Source organism: Pezoporus occidentalis, unplaced genomic scaffold (assembly GCF_034315485.1).
Source record: "Pezoporus occidentalis ecotype Australia unplaced genomic scaffold, CSIRO_AGI_Poc_V1 ctg35, whole genome shotgun sequence".
In the NCBI taxonomy this organism is placed as follows: Eukaryota; Metazoa; Chordata; class Aves; order Psittaciformes; family Psittacidae; genus Pezoporus; species Pezoporus occidentalis.
Window position 1 is genome coordinate 5,180,522 of NW_026915483.1, and position 12,772 is coordinate 5,193,293.

Genomic DNA, 12,772 nt, shown 5'->3' on the forward strand with positions numbered 1-12,772 from the left:
TTTAAAAGGGGTCCTGTCAGGAATTACTGAAAGGAAAACAAAACAGAAACAGGTAAGCAGATTTAATTTTTAACCTATTTACTTGTTGATTCTATGAGCAGGGGCTGCCCTATAACAAAAAAAGCAATGCCATCAGCCCAAAGGTGGTCTCCTCCTCATTTCTATAGCTTCATGCAGAACTTTTTGCAAGGTCTGGTTCTCCCTCACCCTCCCTTGTCCAGCTAGTTCCTGGAATATAGCTGGTACTCAGAAAGCCCACGTCTTCTTTCACGGTCTATGCCTTTCACATAAGAGGAACCAAAAAGAAGGCCAAAAAAAAAAGCAAGCAAAACAGGCAGACATTCTTTAAGCTAACTAGCCCAGCATAAACCTGTGGAGAAGAGCAGGTTGCATGGATGCTGGTCATTGACTGGCATACACTGAAGGCTGCGACAAGGCCATCAGGGAAGCGATACCAGCACAAGTTAGGGCCCTTATGGTGATGAAGTCCTTAGCCCCTTCCCCACCCCACTCCAGCAACAAAGCCTTGGGGATATTTAAGAGCACTGCATATGCAGACACTTGGATGTGCAAAATTATGCATGCATGTTTGGAGGCCATTTTAGAGCCTGGCTCGTGAGTCATGCAGAAAGTAGATCAGTAGAAAAAAAAGTTTTAAGATGCATTTTTTTGTATTCTTGCTACTGCAGCATAGCTTTGTGTTTTTTTCCTCTTGCTTTTTTCATTAATATTGAAGCTCTTTGGGCCTTTGTTCTGTAGCTGTTGGAAAATTCTGAGTTAAAACAATATTTTACATTAGCGTTAATACCACGACAGTCAGCTGATAACAGATCAGATATGCAAAATTCAAGCCTGACAGACTGTTGTTCACCACTGTTGACTATGGCACAGGAGTACACAAGGAATGAAAACAGGAATGAAAAGCTGCATGGTCGCTTCACCCTCGTCCTGCTGCCAGTGAGGTGTAATAACACTATTATGAAAAGCAAACAAGGATGAACTCTGCTCAAAAGAAGGTGAAGCCTGAACTGAGAAATCAATTGCTGCATCAGTCGTGCCCCTACAAGTGAGTAATGCTGTTACAAAGTTCATCGAGCCCTCAAGATCCTCACCCTGGCAAGGTTTACGGTATTGTGCATATTTTATTGGCTCTGAATATTCATATAGTGGCAGCATCTGGAGACCAACTAACTAAGGCTGACACTGTGGAGGGAAAAACAGTCCTGGAGTTCAGCCACCAGCTGGAGATTTCATCAAGAGGTCCATGTTTGGTTTTCCTCTCCTGCATGGTCTTTCTCCCAAGTTGCACATCTCCCTGTACCTCTGCTGGCCCAGGTCTAGGATAAGGATCTCGCATTCATTCTCCTACTACCTGGCAGGGGACGATGCAGGACAGACCGTGGTGCCCCATTACAACGGCAGACAGTGCTGCTGGGTGCAATAAAAATCACATTGTAGACGACAGTCCAAAAATAAGATGTACTTTCTCACTGACACAGAGTCACTCATACCCAAGAGGGCTATCATTCGGAAACAAGAAGCAAAGTGCAGCTCGGAGAGAGCTTAGCTGCACTGATGCAGTGAAGAGATACTGATGATTCCAGGATACAGGATGGTGGTTAAAATGGGGCAAAATTGAGGAAAGCTGGGAAAGCACGGATAAACTTTATGTTTTCTCTGTGAGGCAGAACAAAGCCACGAGGGGATGCAGAAGTCAGAGTGGTGCTTAACAGCCACGCACACAGTGGTTCTCGAAATCGGAAAAGAGTTGGAAGTAGACACACACACAAAAAAAACCCACAGATAAATGAGGAAAGAAGATGCAAGAAAACTCACTGTTAGCACCAGATGAGTCAGGGAAGGGCAGGACTGTGAGACATCAAGCAGGGGCTAGCAACTGGTCTTACCACCTACAGAGTCATAAGGGAATCACAAAGGCTTTCTTGACCAAGTTGTGTATAGTCCCTTCTTTCCTAATGCTTTCAAAACAAAATGCAAAGTTGAGCATTATTACAGCTAGATAGGCCAAAATCTACTGGATGATTTCCCAATTCTCTGACATGCTTCTGATGAGGAATGTGAATGAGATCAGAAACGAAAGTTACACCTAAGCTAGTAAGGACAGCAGCACACCAAACCACCAAACCGTTGCATGATCAATGGTATATGATATCTATCTGGGCACACAGATGATTTTGGGGTATGCCTTGGGGATTTCCCCCCCACACACACTTTGTATTGTTTCATTTGTGTTTCCAGGAATTTTTTCTTAAAATTAAGTGCTGCCTTATTCCCTGACCATTTACAGTGCACTGCAACGGCAGAGCTGTAGGGAACCTCCTGTTTACCCAGTTCTCTTTCGGGTCTCTCTGTGCTCATCCTTTCCAGCTAAACAGGCCACCAGGGTACTGGCGTGCTCCAAAATCCAGGAGCCTGCAGCCCGGCTCATGCCCACTCAGCAACAAAATTGAGGCTAACTGGTTTTCCTGAAGGCTGCCCTTACATCCAGTTCTGACCATCCAAAATCCACTCTCAAGAAGACTCTGTCACCCTATAATGTCTTTCAGACAGGAATTCAGCCCCTGGTAGATATTAAATAATCAGCAAAACAACCCTGATTAAAGTTTGGCAACTCAGTCCCTACTTGCAGTTACTTCTGACCTGGGGAAAAACACCTAACGCTTAAGCTGCATTACCCAATATAGAACACGCACTGAAACTGGTCTCACAGTCATGTGCACGCACCCAAGTCAGACCTCGTAAGCACAGAGACCTGCTGTCAGATAACTCACACGAGTTCTTCAGAGAAAAGCTGACATTGTTTTAGAAGCACACAGAGGATTTTAACCTTCCCCACAGCTCCCAAGTCCCATCAACACTTGCAAATCAAGACATTCAACTGCCAGTACAGACCTGGACTTCCAGGAACTGAGCATACATGGGCGATGTTCAAATTCACCAGGCGTAAGCAGTGACACTTTGGTTTCCCTCCCCTTGTTCAGCAGCTAGACGAATCATTGCAAAGGGAGACACGTCTTCAAGGCTGGAAGTGAGGGATCAGCACGGGACTGCTGCAGGGGAAGGAAACTGGGAAATCACAAAGGAAATGGCTGGGTCAGATAAAATCCCCAGGCCTCCCTCTTGTAAAACAGGACGTTTCTGGTTCAGGAACAGATGGGAAGAGAATCCACTCCATGGCTAACCCAGAGGAGGTAGAGAAGCCTGAAATAAAGTCCCTTTGACTTCAGCTCTGTCTCTCTGACAGCCCAACTCAGTCATGGACTGAGCAGATAACAGACGACCATTCATCAGCCCAACCAATACACAAAGGCAAGAATTTCCCTTCTTAAAGAGATTTAATGATAAGGCTTTAGAAACCCGTTGAAGGAGAGACTGAGAGTGAACACACCAGAGATGAGACCCAGTAGGTTGCTATTAATATTTCTGTGAAGCAGACACCCCAATTCACGGCACTGGAAGGACACAATGCAAAGAGCTATGCACATTCTTCAAGTAAACCATCCCCCAGCTGCAGAATTAGAGCTGAGTTCAGAGAAAAGTTTTTCCAACAATCTAGTCTAATGGACTATTGACTTATTTTTTTCCACCAATGCCAACCAGAAAAAGCTGACCCACAAGTGCTTGTCGTCCTTGGTACCCTGAAGAAAAAAAAATGATGCAACTAACCAACTGGCCAGTTCTCTGTCCAGAAGAGATTCTTCTTCATGCTTCCCTTTGAAAATTAAAGATTAGAACATATTCCATAAGGACAGTCAGAGAGCAAACCTGCAGGCATTACGGCACTCATCACCCACACCTGCATCCTCCTGTGCCAGTGGGTCCTCCCACAACACATCCCACCTCTGCCAGCCTGCCCACAAAGGGCTGGGGATGATGTGGCTTTTCTAGGGTAAAGCACTTGGGAGGAGGAAAAAAAAAGGGTTTTCAGCTCTGCAGCTTTTTCCTGTTCAGCTCCCTGCAATGCTTGCCTTCCTTTTTGGTACAGAATACTTCAGTTGCCTGGAGCTATTCTAGTTTATACTGGGCATTCATAGCAGAAGCCCAAGATCTCTTGCTATTTTTACTCATGGCTACCTAGGCAAGCAGCTCCTGTGCTACAGAGAAGCACCTTCTTAATGAAGCAGCTATGAGATCAATGTTGTATGACTTCCAAGAGCAAAACAGTTTACAATTAGCTGAAGGTCTGGTATTTGACAGTTTTTTATGGCTCTTTTACAACTGTTTGCAAATCTTTTCTTCCTTTAAATTATTCTGAAAAGTGTTAGGGGGAAGCCAAAAGTTATTTTGTGCAAGCATGTGTCTACTTGCATGAATCCAAGAGTCTTTTTAATTTAAAAGCACCATTACAAATGCCTGTATTTACATGATAGTTGTTTATGTAATGCTTTAAAGAAAATCTAAATGGAGCACAAAAGCCAATATTAATGCAGAAGACAGTGGGATTTAATGAAGATGATCCTGGAGCAGTCCAGAAGATGGCAAAGCACAGTGCCTGCACAACAAGGCTTCAATAAAATGGCTGTGTATCTCAAAAAGAACTTTTGATACAACCTCGATGCATGCATAACTTACGATTTTTAGGCTCGTCTCATCTGAATTCAGGACATGTTCAAGATCTCTGTTCATGTACTAGCCCAGCATTAAAAAAAAGCCAGAACACAGACCATGAGGGCACAACCCCCAAAATTCAATCTTCCTCTTCAGATTTTGTGCATTTTGATAAATGAAAGTAAATCCAGAAGTTAAGCTCAGAAGTCTCTCTTCAAACAGATCTTACCCAAATCTCTCTTCCTTTCATTCAGACATGCAAACCTTTTAGTATTCCTGATCCCAAGTCACAAGTGCGAAACAATCTGACTTTCAACCCAGAGCAACAGCCCAGATCTTGGCTCTCAAGAGCAGGGCACAGCCCCTCGCCTTCACCTCAAAGTACTACCTTCTCGAAGTGAAAGTGCAAGAGAAAGCCTTCATAGATAAAAAGCATGTTCTAGCCTTAGGCCTGTCAGCATGGCACACGTCTAAAGAGAAAAATGAATCTGCATGATAGAGACTTGAAATGCAGGTGCCTGGATGGAAACAAGAATTTCCAAAAGGAGGCATATGTATGTTTAAAAAAAAAAAAAAAGGAAAGAAAAGAAAAGAAAAGGGAAGCTCATTTGCAAGAGAACACAGGACAAAAACCTAAAGCTACACCTGTAAAAAACATGTTTCTTTGCCAGATGCAAGGGAGGTTATACCTTCATTTCAGACTTCAGCCAAAAAGATTAAAGCCATTTTCACCCTCACCCAAATCACCAAGGAGACCAAACCTTTTTCAGCTTTTATCTGCAGTGAAGTTAGCATCGAGGGAGGATTCAAGAGAACCATCTCCAAAGCTCCAGATCACTATCACTGTTTCATCACATCCTCCTTGCTGCTGATGTTGCCTCCCTCTGCTCTCCGCCTGCCCCAGGGGAAGCAGCAGGCTCCCCACCTGACACACCATGCACAACTGGGGAAGCATTTTGCTGGACAAAACCAGCATGATCAATGCTGCCTTCTCCTTGCTACTATACCCATAATCTAGACTGATAGCATGCAAGATCCTACATCTTCTAGGGAAAGCTGAGCTCTGGCTCAGAAGTTTGCCTCCAGCAATGGGGAACAATACCAAGTTACGTACTCCTATTCAAGTTTGGGGTTTCTTAAACATCTGAAGGAAAAAAAAAAAAGGAAGAGAGAAATCAATCCAGTAATCCTTGTTGATTATACTGACAGTAATTATACTTGTGTTATGCCAACAGTATTTTCAGTCTTGAGAGTGCCAGTGATTTGAGATAGCTTGACTGCCTCATGGATGAAATGAAGCTGTAAGTTTTAGGCCATCTGAAAGAGGGCAGTAGGCACTGAAGGTGATTTGAGGATGCAGCTGGATATTGGTGCTGTCTGTAAAACACTCGATTCTTACCCAGGGCAGAAAGCATAGCCCAAATGATTCTGTCTGTGAAAGCAGAGCAGTGAAGGTGCAAGGACACATGACCAGACTAGGGGTCACAACTGACAGACAAGCTGAAAATGACAACATGCTAGAACAACCAAGGCTCCCACCGACCTGAGCAGGACGTTTTATGCAGATTCAACCACCTCTGCTGTGGTGACCAGCCATGTCCCCTGAGGCAGCCAGCCCCATGAAACACATGCTGGTGCTAGGCAGCTGGGACCTGCCTGTGCCTGCCATTATGCATGCTGTCAGCGGTGGGGATGCACGCATCCCCGTGCCACCCAGCCACTCTGCTCTTGATTCTTCCAAGCTAAACAAATAGATAGGAACAATAACCCCCTCTCCCCCCCAAACCCACTTACCTGTCTTCGCAGCCAGGTGCTGGTAGATTTATTAAAATTATAATTTTTTTTTCTCCCAGATGAAGGCTTTACATTTCACATCAGGAAAGAACTGGTCAAGGTTTAGAGGGCTTGAGCCAAGTGATGCACTAAAACCTACCGTCCTCCAGTCATTACATGAAATATGTCAAACTCCCTAAATATTTCAATATATTTTACAATATATCGTAAATAAATTGTAAGTACATTGTGTGGGAAGAGACAGAACAGTCACCACATCACAGTTTGCTTAGCTGGATCCTGCCCAGCTGCGGGATCACCAATGAGCAAGAGATAAATTTAAGTCCTGTTCTGACATTGGTTCCTCCTGTTGCTTTTGGCGAGTTGCTTAACACCCAGCATGTCCAAGTTTCATTGCTTTATATATACATACATATATCTATGTATACATACATACTTCAGAAATCATATTTATTCAACCTCCTACAATGTTCAAGAAAGCAACGAATTATGCTAAAGCATTTGAAAGTGAGGAGCTCTATCACATACAGAGATCAGGAGCCTCAAGAGAACGAGCAGTGATTTCTCATCAGCCTGCAGAGCTCTGGAGTGCACAACCTTTGAAAATCAGGACCCTTTCGAGAGAGCTTAAAGGCGGGTGAAAAATTGCTCAAGATCTTGGGGGAAAAAAATAAATATATATATACATACGATCAGAAACCACCACAGCCAACCCAAAGCACTTATGGGCAAACCACTGATTTGCAATTCCAAACCACTTTTCCGCCTGAATCCTCCACTTACTATCTTATCTGATCTTCTCTCAGGGAATCCCCCAAACCGTCTCTGCTTTGAAAGGACCTCTCTAGCTCTACTTTGAGTGCTTGTTAGTACTGAAGGTTTCCATGGTTTAGAGATGGGTGTAAAATGATGACAAACTAAAGGCATTTTTATGCATTCTCTTTTTAATTTTTTTGCACACTGCTGTACCACTTATTTTCTGGCAAAGTTATCCTTATCACATAACCAGGCTCTGCCCTTTTTGCCAAATAAAGGTTGCCATACCCATGACAGACACACACTTTTACTAGTCCATCACATGTAAACATTAACCTAAAATTTTTAGAAGGCACACATGCCATGGTCTGTACCAACAACGTAACAAATAAATGCTGCTTTACTGATGTTCAAGAAACATTTTAAAGTCTGCAACCTTTGGCAATTCTGCTTGGTGGCGTAAAACCATCTGTGTTCACAGTTAAGAAACACTACAGACCCACTGTATGGCACCAACAGCGCGGTCATGTTGAGGCTGAGAGTGGTTGAAGACACTGATTCTTTTTATTATCAAAACATCCTGTATCAGATGACCTCAGCACTTCACAAGCACTATTTAAATCCTTCAGTACACTCTTAACATTGCAACTTTTACCCATTCCCACTTTATAGGCCGAAGCATGCAGCCGCAGAGGAAACAGTGTAGCACCAGTTATAGAATAACAAAGTCCCAAACTTCCGAATGCCAGCTTAAATGTGCAGGCTTTACATTAACGTCCTTCGTCTAAAAATATCTATTTGCTGAAATGAGTAAGAAACAAAGTAAGAACGTTCTCTCCTTGTCATTCTGCCTTCTGGGAGGAAAAAACCTTAAGAATATACCTTCAATTTGGAATCAAAATCCTTCCAGCAAACAATTTTTGAGGAACGCTGCATGGAAAAACCTGGTTTAAATGGGGACAGAAGCCCAAAAAATGTATCATGGAATAATAATGCTTTTTCGAACAATCAGTATCAGTCTGTTCCTGGCATTATTTTTGGAAATGGTATATCTAATATGACAGCTATGATTTGGAGCCTTCAAAAGGCATAAGCTATTGGCATTTTAAATACATTACATACAAACATGCATGCACCCCTACACCCACACTAACTCTGAATATTTGTTCTGCTCCTGTCTGCTGGCTCTTCTGAGCATACTCCACAACAGATTGTTTCCTTTTCTCATCCCAGTTTTCTCCTATAGGAGCTTTACATCAGGCATCCAAATATAAAGTGTATGAAGAGACTTGCATTAACATACCACACAGCAGCAGGGATCCTCTGGCACTAAATGGACATAATCAAGCCTTTCAATTAAACTATTACCCAAAAAGGTGTGGGTGGCTTATTACCAAAGACAGCATTTATTTTAAAAAATGGAAAGTACCATTAGAAACACCTAATATAACTCTTATTAACTTATTTGAATCCAGTCCTGAGCACATTGGGTTTTTAAGTGTCTGCTAACATAGCATTCTGTTTGCCTAATTAAGTTTTCAGTAGGGTAAGCTATAGCTCTCATGCTAATATAAGGAACTGAAAAAAATCACACATAAACCAATGCCTAGCATAATTTACTTTTATTGTATCAGAATTTGCTATAGGCTCTTCAACAACTGCTAACTAATTTTCCATCAAAAAGGACAATTGCTGGACCAATTCCCATTCCAGACTAAGCGATGGCAGTGACAAGACTCATCTCTAAGTTATAAACCCTTCATGCAAACCCTACATCACTTACTTGGTTTTCCCCATCACTTCCTCCCCTTGCTGGTCCATATTCTGAACCTTCAGCTTACTTCTCAGCCATGCTGGCAAGCAGCACCACAACACTGTAGCTGGGGAACGTCCAGTCGAGGAAAATTACCATTAGCCCTAAAAATTACTCTTAAGAGGCTTAAAAGAAATCTCAGGGAATCAACTCGCATCTCCATGACAAATAATTAGCAAAATAAAGATAGAATACTGAACCATCTCAGCTTTCTGCTACATTCCAAAGCAGCTTATTTTCCCCCTCGGTTTTATTCTTGCTGCATTTAAAATGCTCACTTCCAACGAAGAAGAAAATGGGGAGAAAAAAAAATGAGTGACAACAGAGTGCTTTGCCTAGAAAGAGGTTTCTGCCTGCTGAGTCCCTGCACCCAACCCTGCTCCAGCCAGGGCCCCAGCCCGCACCCCTGTGGAACCTGTTCATGGGGCAAGTGCTCCTGGAACAGGCCCAAGACTTTTTAAGCCATATTACAACATTAATATAATTTACAAAATGGTTAAAAATCAGAATGTTTTTCCTTCATGAAAAATAACACACTTAATGCTTTTCATCTGGCACATAAAATTTACAGTACCTCCAGGAACATTTTCTTTGGTTAAATCAACACTATTGGCACTTTTTTAGCTTTTAAGCATATTACAGGCCCAGCTTTTTATGTTTTTTTTTGGTTGTTGTTTTCACCCATTGTAATAAACTTTTCAGAACCAGAAATGATCAACAGTAAAAAGCGTTCCCATGTCAAACAATTTTAACTACTGCTTTTAAAACAATAATAAAAAAGGGAGGGTGGAGGGGTAGGAGATCGGCTTCAAACCCAACTCGTATGGTAACTATCTCGATACAATTAATATAAAGTAATTGTCTGTAGGGGTAAACTTCAGCGTTCTCCCCAAAAATTGTTTCCATGCCGCTTCCATCAGGCAGCTGCAGCAGATGTTGGCTGTAAAAGGGCGCAGACGACACAGTTCATGACTTCTCGGAGGCGGCTGCGCGCCACATCTGCAGTCGATGAAGGCGAGCACAGAAGTGTGGCAGACAGAAAGAAAACGTCAACCCAGCCAAGCCAACCCTCTTCCGTGCTGGAGATAAAAATAGAGGGGGTGTTTGCCCTGCTGCTCCGGCCGGGCTTGCCAGCCCCGGGCAGTGCTGCTGGAGGAGAGCATCCGGGATGTGGAGAGTTCACACCGAGGAAGCAAGCGGCAGCGGCAGCCTCCGACTGCCACTCCGCACTCGACTCCTCATTAACTGGGCGGCGATCCAAGTTCATCTGGGCCCCAGAGAAAGGCAATGCTTGTGTTTAGACCGCACAATACTGACATAACATTAACAGATTTACATATGCAAAACTGTGAAGCAACAGGCATTCCCCCTCAATTGACCCACAGCTTGTAGTGGCTGCCGAGTTATTCCGTGCTTAGGCTCTGTAACCAAGTGGGCGTCATGCGACTACCATCTGGGTACCACTTATTTAAAGCTGGCAGTCTCTCTGTAATAGGCAAGCTGGCAATAAGCAGGAAGGGAATAAATTGCATCATTTAGTTAACATCCACTTGCTTTGCGGCTGTTAAAAACCCATGACTGAATAATAATTTGGTTATTTCTTTTGCCAGACAATGCTGTCAGCCAAATCGTACTACGCATGCTGCAAAACGTCAGCTTGCAAAATTTCCACTTTAAAAATAAATGAAAGAAATTCACAGTATAATGTGAGCTAAGAAGTTTTTCTAATGCTAGCAACTCCAGTGTGATCGAGTTCTAAAAATAAACTTGCAATACTGTAGTCACCAGAATCTGCTTTTCCTTAAGATCTTTATCAGCCACCCACCCCAATCCATTAATCTTGCCAAACATCATCAACCTGGCCTGCAGTGAGTAGAGAAACCAGGGTCTGCTCGTAGGAATGCTTGTTAGATCCGAACACATCTCCATTTCATGCTACCCGCTGCCCTTCTCATCTTTTGCCTTAATTCATAGATTTTATCATTTCCTTCTGTCTGACACAACTACTTTCACACAAACCGGTATCAAAGAAAGCGGCTGAAACCCTAGACCACTGAAATACAGCTAGAACGTATCCTTTGTTAACAAAAAAAAAGGAAGGGGGGAGAAACAAAGAGATTTTGAAGTGGGTTTCTCTTCAGGGCTCTTTAGTTTGCAGAAAATTAAGTTACTAATAGTAATTAATTATCTTTTTTGGTCCCAATTTGCTAGAAACACAGTTTTGTGCACACGCATCCCAACATTCATCTCTCTTCAGGGCTAAAGGAAAAACCCATGCTGAGCACAGTTTTAGGCTACAAAGATAACAAGGGTTAGCATTATACAGTGGAAAAAATCAGAAGTAATGTTTCCATTGAGATTAATGGCAAGGAAGAGCCAAGAGCACAGTCCACAGGTAAGAGTTTTCCCTACCCAGTTTACAATACCTCCGTCTGTCACAAAACCAGGCTCGCTCCTCCCTCATTACATTCTGAAGGGATGTCAGGGACTCCGGAGTGCAGAAACAACTTGAGACAACACGTAGTAAGTGGAAACCCAACTTTATTAGTAACTCACTTCCAGTATTGGCAATGCAGACAGCCCTGGGGAGAGGACACGGGGAAAGTCAGACTGCCATACACCTCACATTTCTGCACAGGGCAATAAGCATGAGGTTTCCAGCTTCCATTCTGGGTACAGTGCCAAGCATGGACACATCAAAGGCAAGTGGAAGACAACCAGTTTCCCCTCCCTATCCTTAACTTGTCTCCACTGCAGGTCTAGGGTGCTAGGACAGAGTCCAACACGTAGAGAAGCCAACCTCCATGCCATGCTTTGTCCTAGCCACACAGCAGGCAGGTACATAGAAGAGCATGTATTGTTTCAATATGGGTAACCACTTTATTAATCCAGGAACAATACAGGATAAACTAGGTACAATGGTACCTGCAGCACTCAACCTCAAAATGCTTCCTGAGCCAACAGACACGACAACTGTTCGCTCAAGAAAATAACTATTTGGAAAGGGACCTCTTCACAGGCTTCCGTGTCACAGATCAACTCTTGCCACTGCAGTGGGATGCTCAGCCAGGCCAAAGCAGACAAGGAAAAAGCAGGAACCATGGCCACCCACAGGCCACCACAACATGGGACCCTGGAACACAACAGTATGATGGACAATCCTAACAGCCTGGAGGCTTTTACAAAACAGTAACGAAAATAAGATGGAAGAAGAAAAGGGGTTTACACGGCATGAACCTGCACCAACCTGACAAGTCAGCGGTCAGATGAAGGGGAAGCAGCCTTACAGTATCTGAAGGGGGCCTATAGGGATGCTGGGGAGGGACTCTTCATTAGGGACTGTAGTGATAGGACAAGGGGTAACGGGTTAAAACTTAAACAGGGGAAGTTTAGATTGGATATAAGCAGGAAATTCTTTCCTGTTAGGGTGGTGAGGCACTGGAATGGGTTGCCCAGGGAAGTTGTGAATACTCCATCCCTGGCAGTGTTCAAGACCAGGTTGGACGAGGCCTTGGGTGATACGGTTTAGTGTGAAGTGTCCCTGCCCATGGCAGGGGGGTTGGAACTTGATGATCTTAAGGTCCTTTCCAACCCTAACTATTCTATGATTCTATGATGGGGGAAAAAAGGGAACAGAAACAGAGGGTAGAGAGAAAAATCCATCAGAGGAAATGTGATGCCAGGAACTGTGCGCCAGGACACACTGGCTGAATGACAACTCAGAAGCCTCCAAAAAAGTAAGGCTACAGAGCCCCAAAATCCTCCTGATAAAAATCCAGCTGTGCAGGCTGAGGTTTGTCAAGACGTAGTTTGCCTGCTGTGCTCCACTTTGCTCCGCCA

The 12,772-nt window shown here is 43.5% G+C and overlaps 1 protein-coding gene and 1 long non-coding RNA gene across 14 annotated transcripts in view; one reads left to right on the forward strand and one right to left on the reverse strand.

The window, feature by feature from the left end:
* The window catches only part of FOXP1 (forkhead box P1), a 386,145-nt gene that overhangs the window by 355,868 nt on the left and 17,505 nt on the right, over positions 1-12,772 (reverse strand). The gene's annotated exons all lie outside the window — the stretch shown is intronic.
* On the forward strand, positions 3,044-10,048 carry LOC134169607 (uncharacterized). Its single transcript, XR_009966945.1, has 3 exons — positions 3,044-3,212; positions 6,423-6,528; positions 9,857-10,048. It is a non-coding gene; the product is annotated as an uncharacterized LOC134169607 (long non-coding RNA).